Source organism: Columba livia, chromosome 3, assembly GCF_036013475.1.
Source record: "Columba livia isolate bColLiv1 breed racing homer chromosome 3, bColLiv1.pat.W.v2, whole genome shotgun sequence".
Lineage (NCBI taxonomy): Eukaryota > Metazoa > Chordata > Aves > Columbiformes > Columbidae > Columba > Columba livia.
The window spans coordinates 15,673,023-15,692,735 of record NC_088604.1 but is presented as its reverse complement, the minus strand read 5'-3'; the positions used below and the strand labels follow the sequence as shown (position 1 = coordinate 15,692,735).

Genomic DNA, 19,713 nt, shown 5'->3' with positions numbered 1-19,713 from the left:
AAGCTCTCAAGTATGTTTATAAAGCAGTCACTATGAAGGAGCTAACACACACCACTGGCTCCAAGTTGGTCTATAAACAGTACAGATACATTACCACTGATTAGTGGGACTGGGACTTAAACTGCAGTAGTAGTTTTAATCTTAACCAGTAAGTAATCTTACTCATTAAACACTGATTTGAGATACTTAGTTCAGTCAATCTGATTTACTTCTTTCCATTATATTTTTCCTGCATAGTCAAAAGCTTTGTTCGTATTATCCATATTACTGCTTAGATCACAGTCTCTCTACCTTCTCATTCTGGGTATTCAAACAAAAGCTAAACGTTTTTCTTCCTGGAAGCAAGACATGATCTAAACTGAATAAGACAATTCACAACATAATTCAAGCTCACAAGACTGGATTACTTTTTTTAAGTGACTCAACAGAAGACAAGCCAGAACTCCACATGCTGTTCTGCTACCAATTATCGATGCCTCCATAGAAAACAACTGAGACGGCTTCAAATGGCAAACTAAAAAATAGGTACAAGACCTAACTCAATTCTACCTTTCAGCAACCTAGAAAAACTTAAAAAAAAAACACTCTTCAAAACATGAATCCCTTTCCAGTTACACAAAGACAAATAAAAATTAGTTTCAGATACTAAGAAGATCCAGAGATTCCATTCACAGAATCACACTCAGCATCTTCAGTGTCCTGCCTGAACTGGCAGCTTTATTAATTGTTCTAGAAATAAAACCCTGAAATGGTTTCTTCTTGACAGGGCATCACAGAGATTTAAGTCAGAGACCACATCACTTTTATTAATAGGCAGCCAACAGAACTAAACAGCTTTTCAGTCTTCTTAATATCTTCAGTTATAGCTAACAACCTGCTGACTTGATTTTTTTTTTTTCTTAACATATCTGGGAAGGGATCATCACTTGCAAATATCACTAAAATTATTATACTCATTCTAATAACATATGTACCTGGACAGAGCTAAAGGTAAAGTCCAAGATTATTTTGAATGCCAGACTGTCCTAAATACATACATACACAAAGAAGTCTTTCTCATCTGTGGAGATATTGCTTTTCACCACAAAAACCATTAATGATTAAGTACATTTTCAAAATTAAGATACTCAACTGCCTTTTTTTTTTTAACCTCCTAACAAATTAAATTGTCTTGGGAAGCATGATAGACAAGCTGACAAAGTATGGGTTAGACAAATGAAGTGGATCAAAAACTGGCTGAAAGACTAGGCCCAGAAGACTGCGATCTCTACCCCAAGAAAGGTAAGGATGTACTGGACGGAGTCCAGCCAAGAGCTATGAAGGTTAAAGCACTGGGGTATTTCTTCTAAGAGGAGAGAGAGGCTCAGCGAGCTGGGACTCTTCAGCCTGGAGAAGACTCAGGGCAGGGGATCTCATCAACGTGTATAAGTACCCATAAATCCATGGGTCCAGATAAGATGCATCCACGGGTGCTGAGGGAGCTGGCTGAAGTCATTGCTGGACCACTCTCCATCATCTTTGCCAAGTCTTGGGAAACGGGAGAGGTGCCCAAGGATTGGAGGAAAGCAAATGTCACTCCAGTCTTCAAAAAGGGCAAGAAGGAGGACCCGGGTAATTATAGACCGGTCAGCCTCACCTCTGTCCCTGGGAAAGTAATGGAACAGCTTATCCTTGGTGCCAACTCAAGGCATATCAAGGATAAGAGGGTTATTAGGGGCAGTCAGCATGGCTTTACCAAGGTTAAGTCGTGCTTGACCAACCTCATAGCCTTTTATGAGAATGTAACAAGGTGGATGGATGATGGCAGAGCGGTGGATGTGGTCTACTTTGACTTCAGTAAAGCCTTTGACACAGTCTCCCACAGCATCCTCACAGCTAAGTTGAGGAGGTGTGGTCTAGACAATAGAGTAGTGAGGTGGGTTGCAAACTGGCTTAAGGAGAGAAGCCAGAGAGTGGTAGTCAATGGTGCGGAGTCTAGTTGGAGGCCAGTATCTGGTGGAGTGCCTCAGAGGTCAGTGCTGGGGCCAATATTATTCAATATATTCATTAACGATTTGGACGAGGGAATTGAGTGTACTATCAGCAAGTTTGCTGATGACACCAAGCTGGGAGGAGTGGCTGACACGCCAGAAGGCTGTGCTGCCATCCAGCGGGACCTGGACAGGCTGGAGAGTTGGGCGGGGAATAACCTGATGAAATTTAACAAGGGAAAGTGTAGAGTCCTGCATCTGGGCAGCAACAACCCCAGGTTCCAGTATAGGTTGGGAAATTACGTATTAGAGAGCAGTGTAGGGGAAAGGGACCTGGGGGTCCTGGTGGACAACAGGATGACCATGAGCCAGCACTGTGCCCTTGTGGCCAGGAAGGCCAATGGCATCCTGGGGTGTATTACAAGGGGGGTGGTTAGTAGATCGAGAGAGGTCCTCCTTCCCCTCTACTCTGCCCTGGTGAGACCACATCTGGAGTATTGTGTCCAGTTCTGGGCCCCTCAGTTCCAGAAGGACAGGGAACTGCTGGAGAGGGTCCAGCGTAGGGCAACCAAGATGACTAAGGGAGTGGAGCACCTCCCTTATGAAGAAAGGCTGAGGGAGCTGGGTCTCTTTAGTTTGGAGAAGAGGAGACTAAGGGGGGACCTCATTAATGTTTATAAATATATAAAGGGTGAGTGCCATGAGGATGGAGCCAGGCTCTTCTCGGTGGCAAACAATGATAGGACAAGGGGTAATGGGATCAAGCTGGAACACAAGAGGTTCCGCTTAAATTTGAGAAGAAACTTCTTCTCAGTAAGGGTGACAGAGCCTGGAACAGGCTGCCCAGGGAGGTTGTGGAGTCTCCTTCTCTGGAGACACTCAAAACCCACCTGGACATGTTCCTGTGCGACCTCACCTAGGCGTTCCTGCTCCAGCAGGGGGATTGGACTAGATGATCTTTTGAGGTCCCTTCCAATCCCAAACATACTGTGACACTGTGATACCTGATGGGAATGAATGAAAAAAGGGTAGTGCTTGCTGACAGGGCAAGAGACAACAGGCACAAGGTAAAACACATTAAGTTCCACCTGAACACAAGAAAACACTTTTCTCCTGTGAGGGTGGCCAAACACTGGCACCAGCTGCCCAGAGATGCTGTGGAGTCTCCATCAGTGGAGATATTAAAATCCTGACTGGACATGGTCCCAGGAAACCTACTCCAGCTGATCCTGCATTGAGCAGGGGAGTTGGATTAGGTGATCTCAAGAGGTCCTTGTCAACCTCCACCCATCTGTGATTGTAACACCTAAAATATTTCCACCACCACACAAAGTGGAATTTTACTCTTGAATCTATGTAACACAAATTGTGTGGCAAAGGTCTTACACATCACATTTCAGAACTTCCTTACAAAAAGAAACATAAAACAGTGTTAATAAGTAAAAAGGCAAGTAAATGAAGAAGACACAGTATCAACCGTTAGTTACTTTTAAGCCACCATTTATAGGCATGATTTCAGTCTTGACCACAAGTGTCCCCACAAGACCCACTACAGATAATGGAGTGATGTGCTAGGACGTCGCACTCACCTTTCAGAACTTAGCACCTATTCTTAAATATTATGACATTTTTACAAAACATGCAATAAAACTAAACCAAAGTAACCAAGTTGTTAAATACGTGTGGATTAATCATTGCATGGGTCGCAGAGGAACTGCCCAATGACCTGGACAAATCCCACGGAAAGTACTCTGACTTGAGGTGATTTCCTGCAAAATAACATAATAGAATCTATAATACCAAACCCTTTATTTAGCAAACACTGCCTTCCAAAAAAGGATAGCTCACATTCTGTAGCACAGTGTATCAGCAGAAATATGGATCTTCACCTTTCCACGTGTAGAAAAGGACTGTATGGAATGTCCTGATGGAGAACAGCTGGGTCATGTTTTATAATTTCACCCAGTGCAATGAAGTCTCAATTCCAATTGCCTGGTAATCTACACACAACACCTAACTCCAACATCGAATAGAACCCGAAGCTATAGTAATGTTAATATATTTGCAATATAACTGCATTAACATTTGACTGTAGTTCACAGTATCTATTTACAGTATCAAGAGTATTTCTTACTCTTTAGAATCCCTTAATGCAATTAGAGTTTCACAATTGGTCCTGAGCATGTTTTTTTTTTTTCCAATTAATGACTGTTCTCATTTTTACTGCCCAGATTCAAAAATAAAAACTACTTCTTTAGAGCTGAGCACCTTCTTACTCAATCTTTCTTCACAGTCTAACACCTTATTTATCACTCCTTTCACATTTTTCTTTTACTGCTGTTCAAAGGATAATTTAATGATCACTAACAATTGGGCAGACATTTTAAGGCAGATGTAAAAGCACTCTGTGACAACACAAACCAATGAGGCATATTTGTGTTCTTCTTATTTTGGGGTGAGGGGGAAAGAGAGGCAAGGTCACTTGATATTCTAATGTTTTTCATGCATTTTAGAGGTTGAGCAAGTAAAACATTTACAGTGTGCACTACTTATATTTTAAGCACAAAGTCAGGGAAAATAATAAAGTTATCAACCCTGACAGTCCAACAGTGAAGGTGGATTACAAGATCCAAACAACCATAATTTCCAATATAAACTGAGCTGTATATTATTATTTCAGATGTCACTGTTTTTTTCCCCATGTCATTCTGATTCCACGGCCACTTTTTGGGCTATAAAACCTGAGATTCATATTTACAGCAACTTTTTTATTAGCTCTTTCTGTCTCCTTTTCATGGACTTCTGGTAACAATTTTCACAAGTAGCTATGAATGAACAGAAATCTGAGACAAGCAGAACTGCCTATTCTTAACTATGTGGAAGTGTCCTAACTCTTGAGAACAGTCAGTTGCAGTTGGTATCAAAAACAGGTGATTAGTATCAGCATCACAAGGAACAGAAAGTGTTGTTTTGGTTTGTTTTTTTCTAATCCCTGTGAACAAAACTTACTATCAAATTCTTAAAGACAAGATTTTAAGCTCTTGAATGTAATTTTTAGGTAAGGGATTTTCAACGTCATATCAACATGTAGTTTATGAAAGACTTGTCTTGCACATTAGGATTTTGTCAAAAGGTGTTTCCTTAAAGCTTTGCATTTTCATTAAAAGGCCTAGTTTACATTACTTAACATTAAAATTGTACTCCAATTAAGAAGCTGGGTCAAAACATTACACAGTAAAACAGACTGTTCAGGCTGAAGAGAAGTAATCCAGGAAATGACATCTCCTCTGTCTAGGCCTCACAGATAAGTCACTTCAACCAGGAAATATGTTATTAAAGTGATTTCACTGTTCGCTTCCTCCTTCTGCCATTACAAAAGGCTCAGAAGTGAACAGGCCAAAAATAGCAGCTTCCAAACAAAAGCACTGTTGGCAAAGACAGCTCTGGCCCCATCAAAAGCCTTTTGCTCCGAGCAAACATGCTAAAGCATTCTCCACGGATTGTTCTCCAAGAGAAAAGTCCAAACTAGGTATTTTTGCAACACTCTCCTACTGGTGCAGAGTTCCTGGCCATCTTGGCAGCAGCGGCCATCTCTGGGGACAACACATGGCCCAGCTGCCCCAGCAAGCAGCTTGGACTCTTACAGACCTGAATGAACCAAAGGAAAAAACAGGCAAGAAATGTTCACGAGGTACAGGAACTAAATGTTTATGTTTTTCTCTCTGACAAGATGGGTAGTAATAAGCAAAAATAATGGTAGCTTCTCAATAACCACCTCCAAGCTAATGCCAGGCAATTTCACTGCAGCCCTCACTGAATTAAACCATGCTGTGCTGATACTAATTTCTAAAATTAAAATAGCTATTTGAACCCATTGATATGTACATATAAACTCCACAGCATGCCACAAGAGCTTTGGCTGCTTGAAATTATTACTCACTCTCATAATGAGAAAAAAGCAAAACTCAAGACCAAAAAGTAAGATGGCTGAACAGGCATCAGTTGCTTCCTTAGTACACACGAGAAACAACTGATAATCCTGCAATAACTGGAAAACGTAAGAAGCCTGATTTACTGAAAGATGCCCCTGCCCATGGCAGAGGGGTTGGACTAGATGATCTTCCAAGGTCCCTTCCAACCCAAACCCATGTGATTCTATGAAAAGTTCACTAAACCATTACATACAAGAAAACCTAAACACAAATCCTTTCCCTTTGCCAGCCTTCCAAATCCTCAAATAAAATTTAATAAACTACGCTGCAGAGGAAAGTAAGGATAGAAAAGCCTGTAACTTCAGATCACATTTTCCTAACTTGACCTACACCCTTTTTAAAGCAGAACATCCTACATCTATACCCAAAGAAACTCATCATTTAATGACTTCACCACGATCAAACCCCTACTATTTTCTTCCATATGCCAAACGGACCCTTAACTAATTCTGGTCCTTCCTGAGCAACTACTTCTTTCAATATTACAGAAGCTCCTTTGGATACAAGGAGAACAGCTCAGTAAGAACATACAATATGAAAAAAACTGAAAAGCCATATGCAAGGGAAATACGCCACTTTCCCAAGCTTATTCTACTCAGTGTTCATTAGGATATGCTGCAATTAATTTTTCTCTTACTTCTTACTTCTTTAATAGTTCTATATTAATTAACAGATTTAAGTTTTACCAGTATTGAGTATATACAGTTTAGAAACCTAAAAGCAGCTGCTCTCCACAAATAAGTATGTAAATACTTAACAACAGGTTTTACTTGCAATCTGGTTTCTGTATAGGAAGGTAAACAAATACTGAAATTATTCAAATGACTGAAATGATTTTAATATTGTCTATTATTGAATAAATGCAAATTTTTCTTCATTGTACAATCAATACTCAAGGACTGCCAACTTGTGTACTCCATCCTACACGCCTGTTTTAATGGTTTTATACAATTCACATTGCTATTTGAAAGGCACAGTGCCAAACTGTTCCATTGTAACAAGGGGATGATAACAGACCAAACCAAGCTTCACGCTTAAATACTAACAAAAGAATAATCGCAAAATTGTTCAACATGCAATAAGAACAACTTAAAGGAACAACACTATCAAACAGCAAAAGCAGGTAAATAAAGATAAGAAAGGCAAAGGTGTAAAATGAGTTGCAGTTTACAAGAAACAAGATAAAAAAAATGAAGATACTTTACATAACAATGATTAAAAGTCCATTAAGAGTTAATAAAAGAATGCACTGAAGTTTTTCATACCTTCTTCAATATTTTTTTTGATGTTACATATCTAGACATATTAACAAGGCATAAGAACAAAAAAAATAATCCTAAAGAAAATCACCGTACATGAATGTGCTGAGGAAAATAAGATCAACTGAAATTAATTCTAAAATATTCAAGGAGACTGTATTAATCAATTTTGAAACTCAGAAGGACAGAAAACAACACCAGACTTAAAAGGGCAAATCAAAACACTACTGTTAAAAGGGGGAGGAGTTTCCAAAGTACAGATCAGAATATTTGGGGAGAGGGAGTTGGAACAAGATGTTTATCAGTTTGTAAAGACCTAAAAGACTAACATGTAAGCTCCAGGGTTTAAGTCTTTTTGTATTCTTCTCAAAAATGAAATAGTGTCATGTAACTGATTTCTGGCAGAATACATGATATAATCAATAAAGCAAAGTGTCTGAACATAGTAATAAAACACAGGACTCACCATTCTCATTTGCAAACTAAAAAAATACTGTATAGGAAATCATGGAGAAAATGTCCAAAAGGTAATTATCACAAGATTGGTAATTATGAGGACTTGGAAAAGTGTGTCAAAAAGAAATTCCCCTGGGTTTGTCCTGTTCTAGTTCTACCAAATACTTTCATTATGACAATAAAGCAGAATATGAAACTTATCTTTTAAGAACAAATAAAAAAAAAAATCAGCAAATGACCCCACGCTCAGCGTTCTGAGCACATGCTTTTTATTCCATTTAAATTTATCTCAAAATGAAGGGAAAAAATCTGGGAAAAAACCCACAATCAGATGCAACTCAAAGGATAAGCACAAAACAATAAGGGTTAGAAATCATTTGTTGATATTGTTATAGCCTAAGGCAGAATATTGTGCCCAGCTTCGTGAACCCCTGTACACAGGACTGCAAAAAACAAGCTGGAAAAGAACCAGAGAAGTTAACAAGAGCAGGGAAGTGATAAGCGATTTCTTCTACGGAAGAGGGTCAAGACCAGAGACTTTAGCCTTAAACAAGGTCAGCTTAAGAGGAGACAGCAAAATTTCTTTCAGAACATTAAAAAGCTGTTCTGAGCAATGGTCATGATGGAAATTTCCTCACATCCCCAGAAACAGTGTAAAAAAAAATAGCTGAATTAGAAGTGAAGATTCAGGTTGTAGACTAGGAAAAAAATCTAAATAGTGAAGAATTGACATAATATACCTACCCAAAGGTGAGAAATCATCTTCACACAAGATTCACAAGTTAGAGAAACATTTATTACAGTAGATTGAGCTGTGGATCCTACCTCTGAGAAGAGGACTTTACTAATGATCTCTTAAAGTCCTTTGAAGCCTACTTGGAAACTCTTCATAAATCAGTTGAAGAAACACACAAAAGCATTAAATTAAGCCAGAGAGAACTGAGGAAGAAGAGTAAGCCAACAGCTGTGAATATGCAACTTATTCTCTACAATAATATTCACTTTAATAAAACAATGTATTAACATTTAAACATTTAAAAAAATGCCCATTTTGCACTTCAAATCAGTTGTTGCTATTTTCTTAATAGCCTTAATAAAACTGGTCTTGCATGTCTTGCTGGTTATCAGCTGTAGCCATGGAAAATTCAGTAGTTCACCACATCTGCTTGCATCTGAAGTCACTGTACATTTCCAGGTTCTTTAGCTACCTTTTATTTTAGAGATCATGTTGCTTCCAAAAAAAAAAAACAAACCAAAAAACAATGTTCACCGAAGCCCAGTATTGCAAACCTGTAAAAATAACACTAGAGATAATTTCCTATTAATTGGAAGTCTCCAAAGCCTTTAATAACAAGCTCAGCCCTTTAGCAAGAGAGCCAAGCCAGTCTGGTCATTCTGACTGTTACTCTCCCTCAACAAGTCACTCAGGCTTCAGCTCAGATGAAGATTTTCCAAGCAATCAAGCAGAATACTAAACATACTATATACAAAATACACAGAAAACAAAACCATGCCTGGAATTGTTTCTCTGACACCCTGAAAAAGTGGAATTACCTACTGCTTCATAAAAATATGAATGCAAGACACAGCTTTTAACTGATTTCTCCCTTCCTAATCAGGACTTTCAAAGGCTACGGCTGCAGGAATTAGAAGTAACACCAGGAACGCAGATAAAAGGTCAGCAAGTTCTTCTGTGGTTGAGGTAGGAGACAGATGTATGGTCTATTCTTAACATAATGTTTTGACCACAAGGCCATCCTTGTTTCCTATTAAATGAGAGTCCTGCTTCCGTATCATGAAAATTGTTCTAATTATCTTCTTGTAGCCTCAAACAGTTCCACCTGTAAAGTTAGTTCCAGGAAGTAGCCATTACACCCTCAGTCATTTATCCCTTGATTCCACTATGAGTTTATTTCTGGATAAGTATATTTATTATATATTACTTCATATAATGCAAATAGTTGCCTTACATATTTTTACAATTAGCAGTCCTGGATTAGTAAGATGCAAGAACACAATCTAATAACTAAAAAATAATACTTAGAGTAAATAATAAAGATTCTAACAATCAGTTTTACAGGAACTGGAATTGCAAACAACAAGGTTTGAAAGGAAATAAAGGTATCATCTAGCATCCTCCTCCTGTGAAAGTATGATTGACTAGAAGTAATGACTTAGTTTCTACCAATCACTTGTTCGAAACAAATGATTACAAAAATTCCATGTACCAAAAATATCAGCAACTGTTTAAAATCTTTCCTTAGAAGATTTCTAAGCCAATAAATAACAGCCTGCCTATCATGTTATCACCTGCATAACTTCAAATTTGATATCAACAGCATATTCTAATCAGCTGCATCACGTATTTCGTAAAATCTAAGTGCTGTATTCCACCACCATCCCATGATCTCATATTTCCAGTTAAATTGAGGAATAAAACTGAAGCAATCAAAAACGCATCTAACTTCTGAATACAGAATTTGGATACAGCATGGAGAAATTCAAAACACTTATTGCTACGGATTGATTTTTTTTTTTTATTATTTTATTTAAGTTCAATATATCAAGACTAATCCATGAAGTATCAGGATGCACTGATCCATACGCTAGCAGGGAAAGGCACTGGTTCTACTCCAGGGAGAAACAATTCAATTTGAATAGAAATACTCAAAATAGAGTCCTACCATTTAGCTTCTGTTCACATAGTAAGACATGGGCATGTTTTGTGGACAATTTCTGGAATAGTCAATAGTCGTAAAAATGATTGCTGGAAGAACGGGAGCTTGCAGGTAAGAGACAGCAAGAAAGATTTAACAGATATGGGGGGAAAAAAAAAAGGGGAAAAAAAATTAAGTAATGATGAGTCAAAAGACTTTAAACTACTTTTGGTCTATTTGGAAAATTATGGAATTTAAACAAATGAATACATATATCCATTTATACCAACCATCAATATCTAAAATAAATGGGGCAGAAGAGCATCTATATCAGGAAAACAAGTTTTTATTTTTGCAACAAAATATATATATTATTGATTGAAAAGATTATTTTAATTGAAAAATAAAAAGGCTAAGCAGCCCTAAAAATGGCTTTCTCACAGAAAGGGATGTAAATAATTTCCTTCACTGTCAAAATAATTTAAAGATATTTAATTAGTATACAATATTCTATTGAAATTGGAGTCTTATGTTTAAGTCTAACTGATGTTCTAGAAAGTAATGATATCTGCTCACAATCTTAGTTAACACAGAACTTCTTTATTCTTGACAAAAAGGGTATAAAACTTGAAAAAAAAGTTTTTATGGAAACTGGAGAAATGCTTTTTAGGTAGTTTTGTAGAACACTGTGTTCACAGAGCGTAATTCACAAATACATAACATTTCATTCATTTGATGTCTGAAATAAACACATTGCAATACACTGTTCCACAGTCCAACACGCATTCTAGAAGTAAATTTCCCCGATGACCCCAGACTGCAGGCAAATTCACTATTAACTTTGTCTCTCAAACAAGTAATGCAGTTTCCCATAAAATAAGCCTTCATGTAAATATGTTAAAACATGTAAATGTTACAAAAACATTCTAGGCTTTAAAGCAGAACAAGAACTTTTCTAGATGATTTCTGCTGAAATTCAATACATATGCTTCTAGAGATTGACTACAATTAATAATTAATAGGTAAAATCCATGTTAATGAAGTATTATCAAACAATTGAAGTTTTTGCACCATCTTCAATAATAAAAAGGTATCTAAGAGGTCACTAGCCTCAGCCGCTAGGACTGGAAAGGAACATGTTGGATTTCCTGACAAGTCCAACTAGAAGTGCTTGATCTTGATCTCCCATGTTCTTCTCTGGAACAAACAGATTGTTGTCTGAAATAATTTGGAGAAACCTCCTATTGCTGAAATAGGGAAAGAAAACAACAACACCACCACCACCACAAAACCAACCCTCCCCTGGCTGTGAGAGCCACCAAACTGTCTGTTCTGCACAAGAGATGGGTTCACACTCAGGACAGACATGAAGCAGCTGCCTTGAGCAGGGGTTGAACCCACATGACCTCCTGAGGCCTTCAAAGCTGAACCATTCTGTGCTGCTACAGTTACCTTTGACCTTCAGCAGCACTGAAATCAGGTTTTATATGGACAAATCCAAAAACTTCTGGTCTAGTGGAAGATAAAGATAGTCCTTAAATAAGGAATTTCTGTACTGTAAAGAAGTAGCAAAGAAGTGTGGTGGACAGGACCTTCCTCTCCGCAAATTTTGCGAGACTGACCTTGGGAAGCCTGAAGAAGCAAGACACTATTGCCACCTGCTCCTGTAATTTCTCGTTTTTTAAATCCCCAAGCAAGAAGTTTGTTCAGTGCATAAATCTATATTAATTAGCTATTTCACCTACAAGATCAGCCAGGACTGACATTGCAAACAGCTGCTCCCCAGAGCTGCGGGTAGGCTTTGTTGAGATCTTCAGCCTTCTTAGAGGAGAAGAGGGTACAACGGGCCACAGAAGAAAGGAGAAAATTTCTTCTGAAGGATTTTTCAGCTATTTCATCAATAAATTAATTTAGTCATGAAAGAATAGCTACTTGTTTAGTCACTAAAATCCATGTAAGGTAAGGTTTAAAAGACACCAAGGGAAGTGCAGAACCTTGTTTTAGAAGTTGCTAGCAGAAGAACTCATTACAAAATTGAAAATCTCTACCACAGTTCACCACAAACTGGGGAAAATAACAGCTCTGAACTGTTTATCTTGCCATAACTTCTAGTCAGCGGGTGTTGTTATACCTTCTGCTTTATGACTCAATTTGCAGAAGCTCTTAATGCTAATTGCAAGTTATATCAGAGGGAACTGCATTTAAAAATAAGCTAAACGTTACATAATACTAGACATACAGGAAAAAACTCTGAATTACTGCAGCTTGAACAAACCATAATGAATAAACACTTTTTGCGTCAATACACACCACCTCAGTTTTGCTTTAACGAGAAGATAACATCACCTTATAAGTGTTTGTGAGATATTTAAATGCCATACAAGATTATAATAAAACAAGCATATTATGTCACTTTACTGTAACGCATCTTATGCCAAGAATAAAAACGCAGCTAAATATCTGAATGACTGTGATTAAACTTGTTTCTCTTAAACTGGGAAGCATTTAGAATTGCATTGCCCCTAGAAAACCAGAATATACACAGATGTACATCCTCACACACAACAGTGGATCCAGATCCTGGCAATGATGGGGTATGAAGGGCAGGCAGGATGGCTGCTATGAATAAATCAGTGGCAAAAGCAAGTAAATGCAGGCACACTTTCTCAATGGGGTAGAAGACCTAGGGACAGAAGACAGGCACTTGATGCCTTTTTCGCTGCTGTCCCCTGGGACACACACAGCTCCACTCCAGGGACCCGGATGCGTTCCAACTGAGGGGGGTAAAGCAGCCAGTCAAAACCATTTCCAGGCTGTTGCCTACCACCTCTGAAGGGTCATGGCAACTGGGGGAGGTTCCTGTTAAACGGAAAAGAGCACACGTTGTGCCCATCTTCAAGAATGGCAAAAAGGAGGATCTCCAGAATACGTCAGAATTAGCTTCAATTAGGTCCAATTAGCTTCAGGTCCTGGACACTATTTTGAAATACCTGAAGAAAAAGATAACTGAAAAAAATCGATTACAAGCAAATTGTGCCTAATCAGCCTGATTGCCTAATGAGACAACTGTTTCAGTACCCAAGGAGTGAGCAGTGTATGTTGTTTACCTGGACTTCAACAAGGTATTCAACACGGAATCCTACAGTAATCTTATAGGCCAATTGAGTAAGTGAACTATCAGTTGGGTGTAAAGCTGGCTGGACCATCAGGCTCAAAAAATTACCCTTATCAGTATTATCAAGTCCAACTTGGCATCTGGTAACCACTGGCATTCCCCGGGGACTGATACTGGGACCAATATTGTATAATGTTTTTACTAATGACCCAAAAGTTCGGACACAGTGTACCTTCAACAGCTTCATGGATAACAACAACGAGGGGCAGCAGCTGATAAACTGGAGGGCAAAGCTGCTGTCCACAGAGACCTGAAAAGGCTGGGAAAACAGGCTGCCAGGAACCTCACGCAGTTCCAAGACACAGGCAGACTCCGACACGCGGGATGGACCACCACCACACACGAGGAGAGGCTGGCACTGCCTGGCTAGACACTGCCTTTGAGGAGAAGGATCTGAGGGTCCTGGTGGCCAAGAGGCTGGCTGGGAAACAGCAGCAGGCCTGTGGCAGAGCAGTAAGACAAGAGGCAACAGACAAAAGTGGCCACTTGGGAAATCGCAACTGGCTGTACAGAAACATTTTTTCCACAACAGTCAAACATTGGAACAGGTTGCCCAGAGAGGATGTAGCATCTGTGTATTTTTGAGATTTTCAAAACTTAATTCTTAGATGTCATAGAATCATAGAATGTCCTGAGTTGGAAGGGACCCACAAGGATCATCAAGTCCAATTCCTGTCCCTGCATGTGACAACCTCACAGGTCACACCATGTGTTGTCCAGTCTCTTCTTGAATGTCAGGCTTGGGGCCATGACACCTCCCTGGGGAGCCTGTTCCAGTGCTCCAGTGCCCTCTGGGCACAGAACCTTTTCCTCATGTCGAACTTAAACCTCCCCTGGCACATATTCCCGCTGCTCCCTCAGTAGGAAGATAGAACCTGCTTAAGAGCATGTCAGTGGTTATGACCAGACCCCCACAGTTCCCTTGCACCCTAAATTAACCTACAATGGGTATTTTTATTCAATTCTGAAAATAATTTCAACCAGAGCTCAATTACTGACAAGATGCCATGTAAATCTCCAGAAATATCGCTTATTATTTGGCTAGACACTGCTATCAGAAGAGCTGTCAGGTTGTTTCATGAAACCATATTTCATCATGCACTGGATTATCACACTGTCATCAATGATGGACCAGGGCCTGCTTGTGGAAGATCATGACTGTTTTGTTTAGTACTGCAGTCAAATCTAAGATAAGAGATGCCTGATGGATTGAAATAAGCAGAGACAACATCAGACAGTATCACTGGCAATCAACTGGCAGCTGGTCTCCAACATAGGTGGTGACTCAGACTCTAGCTAGCTGGAACATCATTAATAGGTAGATAGAAGCAAATGAAGCTCATGTGCCAGAAACTCAAAACAGAAGGAAGGGAGATTTTTTTCACATCACAGAGTTAAGCTAGAACTTATTGTCACAGGATATCAATCTCTATGTCTGGTTTTGTTAAAAACAAGACCAGTACTATTTTAGTGATTTTTCCTTTCAGCTAAGTTCTTCTAAGTACCTTCTAAGTAACTGCACTTTTCTGAATTTAGCTACATGTTTTTGAGGCACTGTGCTCCAGACTGATAAAAGCCACCAATGGAATGCAGAAGCAGCTCATGTTTAGATGTATTGCTATACCAACCAAGAATTCTGATAGCATTCCATAAGTGAGAGGGGCATGTTTGCAAGGACGGGCGAACAGAACAGGTGACTAAAACTGACCAACTGAGTATTCCATCCCATCCACGTCATACACCCTATAAAAGAGGGAGATCACAAGGGTCTTGCTCTCTTTGACCATGGCCGGCATCTGAAGAGGACCCTGCCTGTAGTCCCTGCAAATCCGAGGCCTAGTTCCAGACCTTGCATCCCTGAATCCAGTCCCAGCTTGCTGAGAAGTCCCACCCAGGACTTCTGGGTGCCTGCCCTGCAGCCACTGGACTCACACCAACTCCATATCGTGCTAACCTGGGATATTCAAGATTTTTTTTCGTATATTTTGTATATTTTCTCTATTTATTAGTAGCATTTAAAGCATTTAAAACTTTTTTCCAACTTGCAAAGTCTCTCTCCCTTTATCCTTCTATCACCTTCTCTCTATGCAGAGCGGGAGGAGATTAACAGAGAGCATCTGCCAGAGTTTATCGTCGCCTTGCATTAAACCTTGACACCCTACAAGTAATTACAAGGAAATAAGACAAAGACTTTCAGCTTTAGTATTACATGCTCTGGACAAAAGAGGGCATCACATGTCAAACTCAAAAATACACAAGGAAAAAGAAAAGAGTTTCAAAATCTGACAGAGAAAGCGTTTTGAAAGCAGCAGTACACTGTATCTTGCGTCAAACACGAGAAAACAGAGGCTGGGTTCAAATGCCAGCTCTGGCAACAGCCAAATCAAGTGCCACTGCTATAAAGCAGGCTATGAGCTCACAGGAAACATCTGAAACAACTTAGTATTAGCCCTATGCGGAATAAAACAAATTTTGTAATCTTTGCAATACATAGAACAAGAAAATTATTTACCATTTAGTGACACTTAAAAGTCATACTGCATCTATTTTAGGCTAACTTGTAAATCTTGGAAGTGGCATTATAGCTACATACACATACAGGTACATTAAGAGGAAGAATTTTCAAAACTTAAGATATAACAGAAGTGCCCAACCTTACTTCACTTCCCCTTCCTCATTCTGATAATCCTTTCAGCATGGAACGGGTGGCTGTGCAACACTGCTCTGTGTCCTCTTTCCTGGATGCAACTTCATCTCTCCCTCAGCGAAAACAACACCAGCAGAACTAAGTGTATAAAGTTTCTCTTTGGCAGCTCAAAAACAGCGAATCAGGTACATACAGTGTCCTAGGAATTTGATTTTCATTACTACACAGACCATGCAAAAACCACTCACGCTGCAGTTTCTGAAATACCATGACTGATTATCAATTTCACAGCTGGTTAAACCTCATTCTAGTTTAAAAAGGCTATTTGTTGTGGTAATAGTCTAGATGGTAACTCTGCAATAAAGTGGGACACTTGGTCTGACATTTGCATAACGAGTTCCCAGAACATTCTTCTTCCCAAGTGTTCCAGCCGTAGGTGCAAACCAAACAGTTGGGTGTGCTTATGTGTGCAAGATACTTTTGTTTGCATTTCTGAAAAGGAATCACATCAAATTAGCAAAGGAAGCTGTAGTCTTCTTAGAAGAGACTCGAAATCATAATGCAGTTCCTTATTCTTTTACTCCTAAGAATGAAAACAGTTGCAAATTCTGGCAATATTTTAAATTTAAGATCTGTCTTTAAGAGAACTCCAGTGTCCTTTTTTTTTTTTTTAAAGACAAAATGACTGTTTAAATTTTCAATTTAGCATTATGTGCTCAATTTTACCAACCTAGGAAATTAGTAATTTCAAATTCAATTCAAAGTAAGATTTATCTCTACTAACACAAACAATATTGTGAAATTGTTCTGGAATTAGAAGTACTGGAGTAAATATATTTTCTTCACAGTAAAGAAGATGTTCCTGAGCTATTGTACGCTCCCTCTTCTGTTCATTACAGATGAAGTAAAATTCATTTTTTGCTGTTCATATGCACATTGATCCTTTTAGCCATGAGACCTGAAATGCGATTTTCAGACATACAAGTTTTCAAGCTCTCAAGAAACAATCCCATCCAAAACCACTACATTTTGAAATCAACATGCATCTTTACCTTCTTTTACTATTTAAGAGAACACCTGGTCCCTAACTTCCTGCAAACAAATCAGGAAGATGAAGGTGCCAGTGACAGATAAAAAGGATTCCCTTTTTACTTTCAACTCACAAGAAAATATTTCAATACTAATGCACCAATCCAGCATTATAAAAATTCAAATCCAGCATTATAAAAATTTAGTGTGTCGATTTTAATCACTTAAAGGTGCAATAATCCAGAATGTAGCTTACATTCTAACACCTAGTTCTAAATTTTGATATCACCCTGTACTACACACTATGCAATTCTATATTTAAGCCATGTCTTCACTCAGAATGCCATCACTCTCTGTGGAAATACTTGAGTTAGATACCAAAATAGAACTCCTAGAAGCAGTAATCCTTTATGGTGACTCATTTATCTGAAAATATAACTTTGGTTCTTCGAAAGCATATACCTAACTTCATTATGTGCTCAAATCACCAATGTTTAGGTGTACTTTTCAGAAACACTGAATTATGGTTATAACGCTTCTGTGAAACTTCATGAATGTGTAACTAATCCCTGCCATTTTGTCTGATTCTACAGAGACTTAAAAAAATCTGAATAATAAACCGACCATGGAGTGTCTGTTTGAAAAGTATATATAACTGTATTTGCCCAACATCAGCAAGGCAAAACCCCTTCTCCAAAGGATAGGTAAAGAAACGTTAAAGATGCTAAAAAATAATGCAGTCATCAAACTAGGATGTATTTGAGACCTGAAACTTAATAATCCCAAATACTGATGAAAGTTTGGCTTGAAAAGCAGATCACATTTGTTCACACAAAGGATTTGGAAGAATGAAAATCCATAGACGGGGTTCTACAGTCAATAGTGGTACTGAAAATCCAGGTTTATATAAAATGGCTAAAAAAAAAAAACAGGCCAGAGTTTTAGCAGACATAACGTAGACAAGAAAGGAGGTCAACAGTTAAAAAGATGAAAGGATAGGAAAGGATTACACAGGGAAATACCAGAGATCATTCCAAAGACATTTTGAGAGGAATTCTAAATATTGTTATCACTTGGACTTGGGCAAAAGGAGGAGAGGACCAGATAAAACCGTGATAACGTTTTCAATCTCTATTGTTAAATTGAAATTATAAACCAATGTTTCTGCATCAACTTTAAATCCCATTAGCTACTAAACTATACAAACAAAATGTAATTAGATAATATTTTTTTTAAAGTCAGCAAATTAGTTAAATGGAAATTTAACTCCTCAGCTACCGTTGATCCACCCTGTAGGAGAAACTGAAGCTGCTTATTTCAAAAGTGAACTTTCTAATAAAATTTTAAAATACTATTAAAACAAACTAGTATTAGAATTCTAGAACTAGTTCTAGAATTCACACTTTTTGTTCATAAATTTCTTTAGTAAAAGGACCACATAATTTTTTGCAGGTGCTCCTACATACATATACAAAAATATCACACCAATAAAGCATCATAAATTGACAATCAGATTTTACAGCCTCTTATCTGAGTCCTTCCCAGTTTCAACTGGGGAAGAATACATGTGCCTTAAAGTTACTTGTTGAGCCAGTAAGACAGATTTATTTCATGTCATTCACCACTACATGTCCATCACACAGTATATGATGTGTTATTTGCAAATGGTTTCCAGGACACTTCTCATTATATCCATGGGAATAATGTGCTGATAAATCATATGGAAATGGAAGTTTATTGTTTTGTAATTATGGTTTACGGTTAGACTTGATGATCTTAAGGGTCTTTTCCAACCTAAATGATTCCCTGACAAGCAATCCAGTGCGCTCACAGAGCAAAAGTGGGGATGGCAGCACCTCAGCCACGAGGGCACAGACAAATGTGATGCCTTACAGGTAGACAGAACAGGCTGCCTACGGTACAGGTCCAATAAAAACCCCTCAAATTTCAAAGTCCTGTCTTCTGCGAAGGAGACAGCCCTGACTTCAGAATCACAAGTGCCCCAAGTTCCCAGAGAAAGGAACTTTACAACACACCAATGAAGTCTTCCCCAGTGAATACCCAAGCAGAAACTCAACTCCCATGCACACTGTACAGCTGTGGTTTACGCCAATAACTATATATATTTCAGAGCAATGCCAGCAGTGAAGATGACGCCCAGAGTCCAGCACAGCCTTAACGCCACACTGCAAATGAAAGGTGGGTGATCTCACAGCTGTTACTTGCACTTCCCGTTGTAAGGTGAAACACCACCAGACTTTGAGACACAGAGTTCTGCCTGGAGGAGGTGCACAACCACACAAGGTTACTGACGCATTTCCCTTCTCCTCCCTCTTACTAATTTTCTCTCTACTCACAGCTGATATCCATGCTGCAAACTCAACACTCAGGTAAGCAACTAACTGCCTTTGTTGGGAAACAGGACCAGTTTAACAAAAATGCTGCATTTCCATCTGTTTATTAGCCAAAACCAGCAGAATGCACACTGTGAATGTGAGGCAAATGGCCTCAAGATCAAAGGTAAGTTT

At 38.7% G+C, this 19,713-nt stretch overlaps 1 protein-coding gene across 4 annotated transcripts in view; it reads right to left on the bottom strand.

Annotated features, from left to right (window-relative positions):
- The window catches only part of ROCK2 (Rho associated coiled-coil containing protein kinase 2), a 102,735-nt gene that overhangs the window by 58,647 nt on the left and 24,375 nt on the right, over positions 1-19,713 (bottom strand). The gene's annotated exons all lie outside the window — the stretch shown is intronic.